We start from the raw sequence: 17,499 nt of genomic DNA on the forward strand, positions 1-17,499 counted from the left end.
CCGATGCGGAGGAGGCGGGGGAGCGGCGCTGACTGACAGCGCAAGGTAAACATTGAGCTGGCGACACAGCCAGCAATGCGGGGGGTATAGCGGCGAGCAGGGGGGACATGGAGGCACACGATGGGGCAACAGAGGCTGGTCTTAGTGCGCACAACCAGCCTCTGTGCCCCAATAGTAAAAGTAATTCCCACCACGGGTTCTCTTTAAAGAGGAACTGTAACCCAGGATTGAACTTCATCCCAATCAGTAGCTGATACCCCCTTTCCCATGAGACATCTTTACCTTTTCTCCAATAGATCATCAGGGGGGGTCTGTATGGCTGATATTGTAGTGAAACCCCTCCCACAGCGTGTTGTCATAACCTAGGCCCTGACAGTTTGCTGTCTGTGAACCTGCCAAGCAACCAGTATCTCCTTCTGTGCATATGTATATCTATTAAAAAAAAAAAAAAACTTTTAGCCTACCACAATAATAGTGGGTGTGGTTATAGATAATCGCAGTTGGTGCTGTCTAGTTTTTTTTTTTTTTTTCATGACTGCCAGTGGTAAAGATGATGACGTGCAGGCTGATTGTTGATCAAACAATATGAACAGATGGATAATGAATATCAATCATTCCCTAATTTCTCTTGTATTTTTTATCTTCTCACTTTGCAATGTATTGATTTATTTTTTTCCCCTTTTTGCTAAAATTCCTCTTAAAACAAGAAAACTACCAAAGAATGTTCCACGGACACCGCACCACTCATCAATAATTAATAGTAAATGTACCATCTTTATTAAAGTGGATCCGAGATGAACTTTTACTCATTGCATAATTGTGTTCCTTTTATATAGTTTATAGGGCAATCCTCAAGCCAAATACTTTTTTGTTTTGTTTTAATACTCTAATTCCCTATAAACGAAACAAGCCTCGCCCACAGCTTTTCAGAGAGCCTTGGCACTCAGTCCCAGGTAACGGGCTTATGGAAGCTCAGTCTGGGCAGGAGGAGGAGGAGGTTACTAGACATTGATTTCATAGGCAGAGGGGAGGAGGGAGGAGGAGAGGGGGTGAATTTACACACAGGCAAGCTGATAGCATCTCCAGCCCTCAGGCCTGTGACAATATGACAAACAGAACATGGCTGCCCTCATTGTATCACAGCAATAAATAATCATAAACTTTTTAAGCTGGTTGCAGTTATATTTGCTGTGTAAACTATCTAAACACCACAATCAAAAAGCCATATAAGGATATACAGGGTGTGCAGAATTATTAGGCAAGTTGTATTTTTGAGGAATCATTTTATTATTGAACAACAACCATGTTCTCAATGAACCCAAAAAACTCATTAATATCAAAGCTGAATATTTTTGAAAGTAGTTTTTAGTTTGTTTTTAGTTTTAGCTATTTTAGGGGGATATCTGTGTGTGCAGGTCACTATTACTGTGCATAATTTGCAATATTTTGCGCCTTGGTTTTTCCACACGCTTCTTGCGACCCTGTTGATTATTTTGAATTAAACGCTTGATTGTTCGATGATCACGCTTCAGAAGCTTTGCAATTTTAAGAGTGCTGCATCCCTCTGCAAGATATCTCACTATTTTTGACTTTTCTGAGCCTGTCAAGTCCTTCTTTTGACCCATTTTGCCAAAGGAAAGAAAGTTACCTAATAATTATGCACACCTGATATAGGGTGTTGATGTCATTAGACCACACCCCTTCTCATTACAGAGATGCACATCACCTAATATGCTTAATTGGTAGTAGGCTTTCGAGCCTATACAGCATGGAGTAAGACAACATGCATAAAGAGGATGATGTGGTCAAAATACTCATTTGCCTAATAATTCTGCACTCCCTGTACTGTATACACATATAGGCCCTACATTTTAAAAAACAGGTACACAATAACCCATCCACATTATATATTCAAACATAAATAGTAGATAAAAATAAACATAATCTATTGATAAGCGTATATCTCAAGTGTATTCAAAGTGCAATAGCATATAAAGTGCAAGGGTGTTTGAGGTAGAAACAAAAAATATAACAATAAGAAGTACGTTGGGCCAATAGTATACTGTAAGACCCACACCACTAAAGGGGCCCATACACCTAATGATTTTCCCGTCGATATACAGCAGATTCGATCACTGTGATCGAATCTGCTGTGAAATCGTTGCGCAAACACAAACGATTGATTTCCGTCCAAAATCAATCGTTCCCGTCGAGCCTTCCATGTGGAAGATTTTGCTCGATTGCCGGCGAGTTGGGAGTGCGTCGATAGCTGCGTTCAAATGCCCGATGACCGACGCAATACAGCGGCAATACATTACCTGCTCCAGCTGGCGCGAGTCCCCCCGGTAACCGCTGTCTCTTCTCCGCTGGGCTCCTGGGCTGCAGCTTCACTGAACTTCCTGTCCCGGCGGGAAGTTTAAACAATAGAGCGCCCTCTACTGCTTAAAGGATACCACAACTGACATGTGGCATAATGAGATAGACATGGGTATGTACAGTGCCTAGCACACAAATAACTATGCTGTGTTCCTTTTTTTTCTTTCTCTGCCTGAAAGAGGTAAATATCAGGTATGTAAGTGGCTGACTCAGTCCTGACTCAGACAGGAAGTGACTACAGCGTGACCTTCACTGATAAGAAATTCCAACTATAAAACACTTTCCTAGAAGAAAATGGCTTCTGAGAGCAGGAAAGGGATAAAAAAGGGGGAAATTCTTATCAGTGAGGGTCACACTGTAGTCACTTCCTGTCTGAGTCAGGACTGAGTCAGCCACTTACCGGTACATACCTGATATTTACCTCTTTCAGGCAGAGAAAGAAAAAAAGGAACACAGCATAGTTATTTGTGTGCTAGGCACTGTACATACACATGTCTATCTCATCATGTCACACGTCAGTTGTGGTATCCTTTAAACTTCCCCGGACAGAAAGAAGTGAAGCCTGCCGGTCTCCGGAACCCAGCGGAGAAGCGACAGCGGTGACCGGGGAGGACTCGCGCCGGCCGGAGCAGGTAATGTATGTGGGGGGGGGGGGGGCACGGCAGCACCACCACAGATTGTGGTCGGTTTCATGCTGAAATTGATTCACAATCTGTTTGCAGTAAAGGCAGCCATACGATCCCTCTCTGATCAGATTCGATCAGTGAGGGATCTATCTGTTGGTCGAATCTGATGGCAAATCGACCAGTGTATGGCCACCTTAAGAGAGTGGATAGTGTGCAAACAGTGATATAGGAGTGAAAATATCAATAGGCAGGAGCCTGATAAGAAGAAAGGAGGTTTACCAAGAAGGTGTATCAGGAAGACATGAAGGGCAGAGCGCACTCCTAGGGCCATCGCGAATCGCCGCTAAACAAATGCGGCTTCCTCTGGGTTATTGTGTTTTTTTATTATACAGTGGAGGAAATAATTATTTGACCCCTCACTGATTTTGTAAGTTTGTCCAATGACAAAGAAATGAAAAGTCTCAGAACAGTATCATTTCAATGGTAGGTTTATTTTAACAGTGGCAGATAGCACATCAAAAGGAAAATCGAAAAAATAACCTTAAATAAAAGATAGCAACTGATTTGCATTTCATTGAGTGAAATAAGTTTTTGAACCCTCTAACAATAAAAGACTTAATACTTAGTGGAAAAACCCTTGTTTGCAAGCACAGAGGTCAAACGTTTCTTGTAATTGATGACCAAGTTTGCACACATTTTAGGAGGAATGTTGGTCCACTCCTCTTTGCAGATCATCTCTAAATCCCTAAGGTTTCGAGGCTGTCTCTGTGCAACTCTGAGCTTGAGCTCCCTCCATAGGTTTTCTATTGGATTAAGGTCCGGAGACTGACTAGGCCACTCCATGACCTTAATGTGCTTCTTCTTGAGCCACTCCTTTGTTGCCTTTGCTGTATGTTTTGGGTCATTGTCGTGCTGGAACACCCATCCACGACCCATTTTCAGTTTCCTGGCAGAGGGAAGGAGGTTGTCATTCAGGATTTCACGATACATGGCTCCATCCATTTTCCCGTTAATGCGATTAAGTTGTCCTGTGCCCTTAGCAGAAAAACACCCCCAAAGCAAAATGTTTCCACCTCCATGCTTGACGGTGGGGACGGTGTTTTGGGGGTCATAGGCAGCATTTTTCTTCCTTTAAACACAGCGAGTTGAGTTAATGCCAAAGAGCTCTATTTTGGTCTCATCAGACCACAGCACCTTCTCCCAGTCACTCACAGAATCATTCAGGTGTTCATTGGCAAACTTCAGACGGGCCTGCACATGTGCCTTCTTGAGCAGGGGGACCTTGCGAGCCCTGCAGGATTTTAATCCATTGCGGTGTAATGTGTTTCCAATGGTTTTCTTGGTGACTGTGGTCCCTGCTAATTTGAGGTCATTCACTAACTCCTCCCGTGTAGTTCTAGGATGCTTTTTCACCTTTCTCAGAACCATTGACACCCCACGAGGTGAGATCTTGCGTGGAGCCCCAGAGCGAGGTCAATTGATGGTCATTTTGTGCTCCTTCCATTTTCGAACAATCGCACCAACAGTTGTCACCTTCTCTCCCAGCTTCTTGCTAATGGTTTTGTAGCCCATTCTAGCCTTGTGCAGGTCTACAATTTTGTCTCTGACATCCTTGGACAGCTCTTTGGTCTTGCCCATGTTGGAGAGTTTGGAGTCTGCTTGATTGATTGATTCTGTGGACAGGTGTCTTTTATACAGGTGACTAGTTAAGACAGGTGTCCTTAATGAGGGTGACTAATTGAGTAGAAGTGTCTAACCACTCTGGTAGCCAGAACTCTTAATGGTTGGTAGGGGTTCAAAAACTTATTTCACTCAATGAAATGCAAATCAGTTGCTATCTTTTATTTAAGGTTATTTTTTCGATTTTCCTTTAGATGTGCTATCTGCCACTGTTAAAATAAACCTACCATTGAAATGATACTGTTCTGAGACTTTTCATTTCTTTGTCATTGGACAAACTTACAAAATCAGTGAGGGGTCAAATAATTATTTCCTCCACTGTACATAGTTGTTAATAAAGATGGCAAATTTGCTATTAATTATTGATGAGTGGTGCGGTGTTTGTGGAACATTCTTTGGCTGTTTTCTTGTTTAATGTGTAATATATTCCCTTCTGCACACTCCAGATTGATCAGATCAAATTTGTGTGGTTGATGGCGCTTGCCCAATGTGTATGGTAAAGTTCCTCTTTAAAGCAAACCAGAGCTAACTTAAACTAAATGTTTTACGCATACCTGGGGCTTCCTCCAGCCCCATCCGCACGGATCGCTCCCACGCCGCTGTCCTCAGTCTTCTCCTGCTCCGGTACCGGGTCCCGTCACTTCCTCCAGTCGCGGCCAGTCTGACGCAAGAGAAGTGCGCTATTTACGTATCTCTCCAGCAGCCTGCTGTCCCCAGAAAGTGCAGGCAGATGAGGATTGCTGTAATTTAGCAGTAGCAATGAGCAAGCAAGTGCTTTCATCAGTGGAGGGGGGGGGGGGGGAGATAGGATACGGTACTATAAAAAGTTTAGAGAGTCACACTTGATTACCTTCACACCTTCCCCCTAGATAAATAAGGAGGGGAGGTTTGCAGCTCCTACAGCTATTAGAAACCAGAACAAACTGCAGAAAAAAGGCTGCTTAGATCCCTTTAAGCAAATGGCAGGTTTGTGAAGGTGTCCCTGCGGGCGTCCCCCTCCCATCCTGCAGACACGGTGTAGCGTCTGAGCAAGTCGGTGTAATTGCTCCCTCTGGAGAGCATTTTCCATATTTTTATTTGGAGAGTCCTCGCGGGAGCCAGCGACACCGTCACAACTTGCCTCTGGTGGCTTTTTCACAAATATAAGTAATACACAAGTCCGTTTTTTTTAATTTAATGTTATTAAAATTGACCTTTTCTATTTTAGTCTGCAGCCATCTGTGATTTTCCAGTCTTGGGACTCACAATGCCCTTCCCTGCAGGCGTGGGAGGAACAGTCCTGCTTCTTAATGTTCACATCCCCGCCGATAAACCATTAAAGTGGGCCTGAACTCCTGCACAGGACAGAAGGAAATCAGAGAGAAATGCACCTTGTGTGTATTTAGAGAGTTTAGCCTGTCTCATCCGGGAGGATTCACCACTGTAATTCGATCTCTCCGCTGTGTCAGCTGGCTGCCTCGACAGAGTAGCTAATAGGTAAACGCAAGATGTTTGTTAACAATATGTTTGCTTCAATGAAAGCAAGAAGTAGACACACTGCAGATTTATTGCAGGATTTGCACAAGCTGCAACAAAGGAATTATTTTCTTTAGAAGGTTATTATGCTGTTGCTTTAGATCAGAGAGGAAGTTCTGAGATCAGGTCCGCTTTAAAGAGAACCCGCTCCCCGCCTCCACCAGCTTCCTCAAATCGGAAGCTAAGGGCCTGTTTCCACTACACGCAGATTGGATGCAGAATGGATGCATCAGAAAAATCGCGTTTAGTAGAAACAGGCCCATAGGCATTAATTGGAGTCAGTTTTTCTGCATCCAATCTGCGTGTAGTAGAAACAGGCCCTAAGCCGCCACCCTGAATCTGCTAGAAATTGGTGCCCGAATGTACTGGCCCGATGGATAATTCAATCTATTTTGGCCAAAAATCGTTCAAATCAGTAGATTGCACCATATGGAAAATATTGATCAGGAGCAAAGGCAGAACTACAGCCCATAGCATTGCACTGCATTGAACGTTGCAGTTCGATGGATTTTTAATAGATTTCATACATTTTAAGAACAGCTGTTCCCAAAGCCAATCACAGTGTCTGTGATGAATGAAAGCCGGCATCAGGGAGATGTCGGCATTCATTCACAAAGTGAAAGTAAAACAGGTTACACATAACACTTCCTGTGTACTGTTCACAGTACACAGAAATTAAGTGTGACAACAACTTGTGGCCAAAAAGTAAAAATGCACCCACATACACGATTATATATCAAAATAAATACATGTTTATTAGTTTTTAACCCCTTACACCCCAACTCCATAGTCACCCAAAAACAAAAACACTTGTAAAAAAAAAATACCTATTTACCTTAGGGACTTTTTAATATGTATGTCATGAGTGTATACTACTGTTATTTTTGTAAATAAAGGGTTGTAATTATTGATATAGTATATAAAAAAAAAAAAAAAAAAAAAAAAAAGTAAATGGAAAAAATACACTTTTATTTCCAAATAAGATATTATTGCCATGCTTTGTACTAGGGGCACAATTTAATTTACAAGTTGTAATAACTGGGACAAATGGGAAAATAAAACGTGTGGGTTTAATCTATCGTAGCACATTTTATTTTAAAACTATAGTGGCTCAAAACTGTGAAATCTTTATTTATTTATTTTTTTCATATTCTTCCCTTTAAAATGCATAGAAAGTAAAATATTTCTTAGCAAAAAGTACCACCCAAAGATAGCCTAATGTAAAGTGAACATAAAGTGAAGATACAATACATAGATCATTTTGGTGTAATAAGTAACCATAAAGTTATTGGCGAATGAATGGGAGGAGGGTGATGTGGAAATTGCTCTGGTTTTTAAAGTGAACCCGAGGTGAGAAGGCTATGGAGGCTGCCATATTTGTTTCCTTTTAAACAATACCAGTTGCCGGACATCCCTTCTGATCTATTTGGCTGCAGTATTGTCTGTTGTACACCAGAAACAAGCATGCAGCTAATCTTGTTAGTTCTGACAATACTGCATTTAGCAACGCGCGCATGCGCGTGGGCGTACTTGGGATAGCAGGAGGACTGGTGTAGGGGGACGGCCGTGTGCGCGAGCGGCGGTACAGGAGCATGGCCATTGCGCGGGGGAAAGGAGGGTGGTCGCGGCAGCACCTTAGCGCCCGTTTTTAAATGGACGGGCTTATTACTAGTATGCAATCAAATATATAGAACTAGGGAAGAGCAGAATACTTAGTTTTCTGTTGATCAGTCTGAAGAGTTACAGCTGTAGCTGCTGCAGCAACCAGTTTGCTGGACTCAGAGTTCCTCTTTAAGGTTCCTGTTGAGGCACTTGTCAGGCGGTCTGTGGCAGCATAAATGACACAAAAAGAAGCAATTACCGTATGTAAAAGCTTCTCACAGCCTTTCCAGGCTGCAGAATGGTCGGGCTTTTTATGCATGTCAGCCGTGACAGGAGCTGCTGTAGACAGGAGTTCAGTCATTTCTAGGCAGAGTATTTTACCGATTCAGTTTTTAAAAACTTTTTAAGAATAGGAAGAAAATAGTGCAAGAGGCAAGGCGCTAAAAGTGAGATAAAACTCACATTCATATTAACTGAAAAAAATAAAATAAAAATTAATACAATAAGAAATGATTTATTTAGCTTGCCTGTCCTGTTGCTTTTAAAGTTCACTGTCAGATTTAGGAGAAATGTTTTATGAACATAAAAAAGAGAATAATATATCTGCTGGTTTCCATCTTTACTGTTTATCTGTGATGCCAAAAGTGGCATCGCTTCTGCCCCTGCTTTTACCAGCTAAGTGTTAAACCCCCCCCCCCCCCCCCCCCGCCACATGTTTCTGTTCCTCCCACTGCAAACATCGCCTAGAAACAGGCTTGCATCACTGTGTATACTATTCAATGGGGGCAGGGGAAGAGATTGTTACCTTATGCTTCATAGTATCGTCATCTTATGTGAAATGGGAAGCTTTCTGTTATTTGCCTGCTGAGATAAGCTTATATACAGGTATTTACCTTAAAGAGGAACTCCAGTGAAAATAATGTAGTAAAAAAGTGCTTCATTTTTTACCATAATTATGTATAAATGATTTAGTCAGTGTTTGCTCATTGTAAAATCTTTCCTCTCTCCGATTTACATTCTGACATTTATTACATGGTGACATTTTTACTGTGGGCAGGTTATGTAGCTGCTCCTAGCTGTTTTGGCCGTTGGAGACAGCTGTAAACAGCTAATTCCTGTCTGTGAACATTGTTACATTGTGGCAGTTTGCCCAGAGTACCGCGGTACTCAGAGCTTCTTGTGGGAGGGGTTTCAGCACAAAATCAGTCATACAGCGCCCCCTGATGGTCTGTTTGTGAAAATCTATATATTTCTCATGTAAAAGGGGGTATCAGCTACTGATTGGGATAAAGTTCAATTCTAGATTGGAGTTTCTCTTTAAAGAGGGCTGTAACATCCAAAAATAAAAAATTGGCAAAAAATAGGAAAGTGCACTTGGTCTTAGTAAGATTCAGAATTTTGATAACAAGAGTCTCTGGTCCATAAATACCAGTTATTTTTAATTGGTACATCAAGAGCCTGGAACTGCTTGTGTAGCATCCATCTTTTATGTCTTTCGGGCATTCTAAGGTGTTTTACTAGAACAGTGGCTGTATAGTGTACTGGTGGCTGGATAGTGTATCAGTAAGTAATGTTCAGTAAAGCCTCATACCTACCCAGCGATTCTTGCGGCGATGTTCCCCGGCGTTGGGCAACATTGTTTAACATAAGCATGTTAAACAGTGTTGCCCCCCACAGCTATTGCTCATCGTTAAGCGACAGACACGGCGAATCAGATCGTTAAGATCCCAGACAACTCCACGCGAAGTACCGCGATCACTTCCCATTCGTGCCCGTCATGTGGTCGCGTGACGTCGCAAGCAGGAAGAGGCGTCGCTTAACGACTTTCATCAAGGGGACATCGCTGGACCTGTCGGGTGTTGAGTACCTAGCTTAAGACAGCACCTATTCAGTAAGGAGACCTTGGGCAAGACTCCCTAACACCACTACTGCCTACTGAGCGCTCCCTAGTGGCTGCAGCTTCTGCGCTTTGAGTCGGTCTGTAGAAAAGGGGGATATAAATGTTCTGTGTCTCGTCTTGTCTACTAACCCTCTAGACCTTGTAAAATGGTGGTATATTTGTGTTTCCTCCTACCTAATGTAACCACATATGGTTATGGGCAATGTAACTCCATTACCGTTGATATTGGGGAACGTGTTGAGAGTTCAGCTATGGGTCAGAACTTTCTTCTCACAGATTTATATTTCTGAACTGCATACCAGACAGTTTCGTTTTACTATCCTGACTGTTTGACAGGACTTCGTCAAAAGTCCTTTAAACCTGTGCTAATTATGGTTTATGATACTTGTGCGCTTTTTTCTGGGGTGACTCATACTTTCTTCGGCACATAAAAGGAATTTTTGAAGTTTAGAAAAATGAGGGCTCATTGTGTTCTGCACCATTTTGCCTTTCTTCTCACACATATGGGATTCATTAGACCTTGCCATATCACAGAACTCTAAGGCCCGGTTCACTGGCAATAAAAAATGGTCCAGTCGTTGATCGTTTCTGAACGGATGCGAACGGATCCATTGCTGACCTATGGATCCAATCACATTGGTCCGTTCTGCTCCTTCTCCTGAATGGACCAGGAGTTTGGTGCTACAGCTATTTTTCCAGACAGCGGAACGGAAACGAACACTGAAGCACTGCAAAAACTCGGTATACAGAGTAGAGTAAAACGTTTTAAAAACCACTTAAAAGCAGAGGGGGATGTTGAGGTGGACTTGCCTCCCTCTTACAAAAAAAAACTCACTTGAGTCACGATAAAACAGAATTGAGAAATTATTTATTCAACTCCACAAATGCAACGCGTTTCGTGGGCCTGACCCCGCTTCCTCAGGCAAAAATGGGAGCACAACTCAGTGGGTCAAGCAATAGGTTTGAGCGCCTTTTTCTACTGCACGGGAGGCAATAAGAAACGGGTCCTGTGATACACACTGGCTAAAAAACTGACGTTCTAGCCAGCAAAATGTACCGTGGGGATATGGGGAATCGGAACTGAACCAACTGTAACAGGAAATGTAGTGGAAATGGATTAGATTTGATCAGAGCGAGATCTGTGTCTTGGTTGAACCTGCCCATACATTGCTAGAATTATGGCCACCTTTACGGTAGACATACATCTAAGGATGATGGGCAGATTCAACCAAAATATAGATCTCTCTGATCGAATCTGATGAGAGATCGATCTGTAGGCTGCCCATACCCCACAAGTCAATTCCCGATCGATTTCATGCTGAAATCGACCTGGTATCAGCCTTGCGATGCCGCATCCGACTGCCTAGCCGACCCAACGCGGTTTCCCCTAATGTTTTATGTCCCCCTGGTGCCCAGTGCAAGCTATAGTTGCCTAGTAAGGGTGCATGTGTGACATCAGACGTCACACACACTCCCACGTTACTAGGCAACCACGTGGCGCGTGTTTATGGATAGTGGAGGAATCCCGGAGCAAGCGGAGGCCGCGGACAGGTAATGTGTAGCTTGCATGTACTGGGGGTACATTAAAGGGAGCACCTCTCATGGGTATGCCTTTAAAAAGACTCCGACCAGTACTGCAAAGTACTTAAAGATGCATACCTTTCTGTAGCTTGTGCTCTTCTTTCATTTGATGTCTGAATCACCGTTCTTCACCAAATAGTTTTTGTTTGATTTCAATTTAAAAGTCACAGCCGCCATCTTGGCTATGTTATAGCTTCCGGGTCACCCCGTCTTCTCTGTTAGAGAAGTGCATCACTGAATGAAGCAGGAAGAGGAAGTGACACGCATGGCCATTGCAAGAGGCTCCTCCAGAGGTGTCATAGCACAACTTTGTTGGAAGTCTTCTGGCTTAAAGGCATGCCCATAAGCGGTGCTTGGAGTCCCTTTAAACATTAGGAGGCACCGGGGGTTTCGTTGCGTTCGTCGCTTGCCCCAATATCACTTGCCGTTACTTGCAGCATGTACAGTCGATTAATGCGACCAATTTCAGCTGAAATTGGCCGCATTGTCAAACGGGCATGCACAAGTCGCCTGATGTGTGGCCACCTTTCCAGGTACTCAGCAGAGCCAGGCTTGTAGCTGTATAGTACACATCCTTGCTATCATTTTACCGTCTCAGTAGGATAGCTTTGAGCAGCATGTCCCCAGAGATATCAGTAGGAAACAGGAAACAATGGCAGCACAGATTTATTTATTTTTTTCAGCTGGTTGATAAAAGGCCGTTGTCCATTGTGTTATAAATAAATAATGTAAACCATCGTGCACCCTCCGAAAACCCTCACAGAATTCACGTGGTCCTCCTATATAATCCCCGGATCAGCACCTATTATTTATCGGTAATGTTGTTAGGCCTCTGTTTGTTACTTGAAAGAAACCCGCGATCCCTTTGTCCGCTGTATCTGCTAGAAGCCGTTCTGGCGGCAGGCTGTTCCAGATTTCTTAACCACAATAAAGAACTATTGAGTCGACCCAGCATGGGAGGCAGAGGGGGGGTCAGTGACAGCGAACATTATTATCTACCTAGCAGTGTCATTTTATAAGGTCAGGTATTGTTACTTCTGTTATTTTTTTATTTGTCCTGCGCTCTCCAGCATCTTAAAGGTGCCCATACACCTAGCGATCCAGCAACAAAGTAGAAAAGGAGACCCTGGCACCAGTAGAGTTGCAAACCGCTTCCACCAATTTATTTCATCCCCAACATAAACAGATACATAGAGCAGACAAAGGCCTGACAGCCGTTTCGCAGGCAGCGCTTGCTTCCTCAGAGACCAAAAGCAAATGCCATGACCATACATACCGGTGTATATACAGCAATACAGGTGAAAAGAGGAGGGACTCACTGGTGCCCGGATCTTCTTTGTTGCTGGATTGCCTGTTTCTCCGGAGGCACAGAGAGTATCCCGCCAACCCCCTGGAGACTGCCGGTGGCATCTGGTGCCGATCAGTTGTCTCTACACTTTACATCTAGGGATAATGGCCAATCGACCAAGAGACAGATCTCTCTCTGATTGAATCTGATCGGAGAGAGATCTATTGACTACCTATACACCGCAGGCCGATTCCCGATCTATTTAATGCTGGAATCGATCCAGAATCGGCATTGTGATGCCGCATCTTCCCCTTGTCAACACGACACTGTCCCCCCAATAGTCAATGTGCCCCCGGTAAACCGGTCCAATATACATTGCCTGCTGCTTGTCCGTCGCTGCCTCCAGCCTGGGTCCTTCATCCATACATGTGACCCACGTGGTTGCCGGAGTAACGTAGCCGCGTGTGACGTCACATATGCACCCACATGTACGCTGGCAACCACATGGGACGTGTGTGTGGACAAAGAATGGAGCCAACAGCGGATGCGGACAGGTGATGTATAGTGCACCGGGGGGGGGGGCACATTGACCACGGGGGGGGGGGGGGGGGGGCTAGCGTCGGGGGTTTCGGTGCTTGTCCCAATATTGTTCGCTGTTAGTGCTGCACACCTGACCGACCACGACGGCCCAAAATCTTGTAGCATGTCTGACCAATTAGTGCAATTTCGTCCCGAAATTGGTCGCATCGGTAGGCGTGGACTTGGAGGTCCCAATTCTCACCTGCTTCGATTATAATAATCAAATAAAATGTCAGATCGACCGCTAATTCGCCTGATGTAGTATGGCAGCCTCAGCTGCAGGCTTTTAGACATTTTCCCCCCTTGCTCTCACCCCCCCCCCCCTCCTTTCCAGAACCTGTTTGAGCCAAACCTTCTTCCGGGTACAACCACCCTTTGTACTTGGCGAAACAATTGATTCTGATTCTGTTGTATGGCTGCCTTTAGAGTGCTGAAATAAGTGTTGGTAAATGAATTGGATGGATGTGGGTCAGGCTTTTCTGTAGCCTCCAGGTCACAGACCGGTTCCTGCCAGCACAAGCTGGGAGAGAGAAGCTGTGGTGTATATTGGATTATATAGCTGTGCAGTATAGATAATTCCTGAGTGAGAAAACACATATGGCTCTCCGACAGCCTGCAGGCCGCCAGTCCCCCACCTGCCGCTTCTCTATCTGCTGTGGACAGATAAGGAGGGGTTACTGCAGTGTGGCCTGTGGTTTGTGCTTGGTCATTGTCCTCCTGTGCGGCTGGCTGGGGTTTGTAGACTTGAGCAGTCTTTTGGAATTGGCAACGCAGTAATCCACCTGTCTGAATCCATCCTTCACTGATCTTACTGCTCCGAACTGATATCTAATCATTTCCTGGGGATTATTCCACTCTGTTCATCAGTCCTCCTCATTCCTTTATTTGACTCAGACTCTTTGTGACCATATGTACTTTTGCAGGCCAGGGTGTCTGTCACTCACGGCTTCTTTCAGCTGTTGCACAGGCATGTTCATAGCTTCACATATGCTGTCTATCCATCTTAGCCTCTGCCGTCCTCTTCTTCTTTTGTCCTTCAATTTCTCCAATAGTGATGGGCTTCCGAATAGCTCCGCGGTTCGTAATCATGAATTTGATTACGCGTTGCTGGCTGCGGCAGAGGAGGCGTTAACTTACTTATGTCGCCACCTATAGTTGGTGCGGTCCATATCGTGTTCCATCGTGGCTACATCACTCCCATGCTTCCTCCTTTAAACCTGGAAGGAGGAAGCATTGGAGTGTTGGGGAGCGCATCCATGGAGGGCACCAGCTTTAGGCGGCAAGATGGGTAAATTAACCTCCCCTCTGCCGTGGCCAGCAAGACGTTATGAAATCACGATTACAAATGGCAGGGCTATTCAGAAGTCCACCAATATTTTCTTCAAGAATTGAGGATTTCTCCAAACTACCCTTCGGGACTATCTCAAAACTATCCTAACTTCTCATTACAGGGATCCTGAATGGAATTTGAACTTGAGATGGTCAATGCATAACGCATACATTTTGCTGCAATTTAATACAAATAAGAAGGCTACATAGAGAACAATAGGTCCAGGTTATTTGTTAAGTCTGGGGACTTTGCTGTTGTGCAATATTAGGAGAAACATTCCTCTGCTGACAAAAGACCTTCAAAACAAACATGGGGACATGTTTATCAGTACCATTTCATGTTTCTGACTGAAAATATTTTCAATGGCCCAAAAGACTCGCTTTGTCTCCCCCAAAAGTGGGGGGGGAAAGTCACGGCGTCTTATAGTCCAAATGCCGGGAGTTCCTGACTTGTGAACGCCTGCCAATACCAACCTCCAACTCGCTGCAATGTCAGAGACTCCCTGTACTGTGTCCATGCAGAGGAGGACACAGGGACAAACGAAGGACACAAGGGGGACACAAAGGAGCATAGAGGAGGACACAAAGAGGCATAGAGGAGGACACATAGGGACAGAGGAAAACACAGGGAGACACACAAGGTACAAGAGGACAGGAGGTACAAAGGGGGCATAATCCACAAGAGCCCCTTAACCATGGATGCAGGTTTAGTATATATTTTTTCCCCCAGTTTTTGTCCTCTAAACCTAGGTGCATCTTATGGTCAGAAGCATCTTATAGTCCAAAAAATACGGTAAATTTTCAGGCAGTACATAAATAAATGAAATTATGTATTGTTTTCCTTATATTGTTTTTAAAGGACACCTGTACTGAGAGGGATGGGGAGGCGACCATATTTATCTTCTACATCCAATACGCTTATGCAGATCGGATGTTTCTGACTGTAGTCTGACTAGACTGCCAGGCAACTGGTATTGTTTTAAAGGAAATAAATTTGGCAGCCACCATAACCATCTCAGTTCAGATGTCTTTTAAAATATACCTGAAGTGAGAAAAACACTAAAAGTTATACAGTACATACCTGTATAACCTATAAGGTCTAGAGACACTATGTGCCCGCTCATTGTGCAGGTCTCTCCTCCATACTGCTGCTGTATGCCCCGTTCACAGGGGCGCATGCGCTGTCTACTCCCCGCCTGTTCATAGACTGCACTCCTGAATGGCTGTGTAGAGCAGCTTTGGCCAAGAACGTCCTGGACACTCACGGTTTGGAAAACATTCAAAGTTGCGTATGCCCAGGACGCTCCCAGCTGACAGCTGCTACACACAGCCACGCGGGAGGAGGGGGGGAGCATGCGCCCTTGCACCGTCACCAGAGCTAAGAACTGGTGCTGTAGGTTGGCAGAGGGAGTCCGGGCGCAATAAATAGGCCACACAGTGTTTGAAGACCTTATAGGTTATGCAGGCAAGTATAACTTTTTAATTTTTTTTCACTTGAATTTTACTTTAACTTATTGGCTTTTGCCCTTACATAACGCACTCTTCCTGTTGTTTTCTTCCAGACGGGCGAGCCGTGTTCCGGGTGTTCCTGCAGTCTGAATTCAGTGATGAGAATCTGGATTTCTGGTTGGCTTGCGAGGATTACCGAGACACACACCCACACTTTATTCTACAGAGCCGAGCGCGCAAAATCTATCAGCACTACATCGCCTTCCAGTCCCCAAAAGAGGTAGGTGACCTCCTCGGCTTGCGCATACTGCTTGTGTCTACAACAAACAAGAAGAATCGCACACCACTGTAGAGGTGCAGGACCGTAAGCACAGTAAATAATAAATCCAGATCTTTTTCACCGTGATGTTGCGCTCAGTCCTCACTTCCCTATTAGGCTGCTGACTATACACGGAAACGAGTCCCAGTCACGTTAATTACCACACTATAGCCGCGCCAGTATTCTATATCATCGTTTGTAATCCAAGCAGTTCCTAGAAATGAAACACAGCAGACCAGGCCTTCTCATAGTGAGTATTGCCTCATCAGTGACACCCTTGTGCAAATACACACACTGCGTGAGGAATTAATGTCCTATCACCAGGGTAGATGGGGATCACACACACCCCTTTCCTTCCCTGCTCACCAGAAGTTTTCTTGTCAGTACTGCATATCACAAAACATCCATGCCGCTTAAAACCTTTAAAAACATCAAACGTAATCTCATAGCGTAAAACCACTTTAATAGGCTCCTGAGCCCCTGATGAGTCACAACTTGGTACGTGACGAAACGCGTAGGGCAGAACTTGGAGGACGCATGCTGTACTATCATTGATCGAATGAGACGCGGCCTGGACATGTGAGAGGTGACCGGAGCTGGCGGCGATGTGGTATTGTGATATGCTAATACGCAAGAAAGTTTTATGTACGCAGTTTTAATGTGGGGGCCTTTGGGAGCCTATTAAAGTGGTTTTACGCTATGAGATTACGTTTGATGTTTTTAAAGGTTTTAAGCGGCATGGATGTTTTGTGATATGCAGTACTGACAAGAAAACTTCTGGTGAGCCGGGAAGGAAAGGGGGGGGTGTGATCCCCATCTACCCTGGTGATAGTACATTAATTCCTCACGCAGTGTGTGTATTTGCACAAGGGTGTCACTGATGAGGCAATACTCACTATGAGAAGGTCTGGTCTGTTGTGTTTCATCTCTAGGAACTGCATGGATTACAAACGATGATATAGAATACTGGCGCGGCTATAGTGTGGTAATAAATCCAGATCACTGTAGACCAAGTCCTCTTTTATTCCATGAACGTGACACCATTCCATTCCATAGACCAACGATTCGTTTCGGGGTCCCGAGGGATCCCCTTTGTCAGATCAAGGTCACCATTGATCACCATTCTGTGTTGTTACCTTGACAAAGGGGACCCCCCGGGGCCCCGAAACGAATCGTTGGTCTATGGAATGGAATTGTGTCATGTTCATTCATTAAAAGTAGACTTGGTTTACAGTGAGTGTGCGGACCTTCTGGA

At 44.4% G+C, this 17,499-nt stretch overlaps 1 pseudogene; it reads left to right on the top strand.

Annotated features, from left to right (window-relative positions):
- Positions 1-17,499, top strand: part of LOC137528785 (regulator of G-protein signaling 3-like) — a 148,539-nt pseudogene that overhangs the window by 109,529 nt on the left and 21,511 nt on the right.

Source organism: Hyperolius riggenbachi, chromosome 8 (genome assembly GCF_040937935.1).
Source record: "Hyperolius riggenbachi isolate aHypRig1 chromosome 8, aHypRig1.pri, whole genome shotgun sequence".
NCBI classification, from domain to species: Eukaryota; Metazoa; Chordata; class Amphibia; order Anura; family Hyperoliidae; genus Hyperolius; species Hyperolius riggenbachi.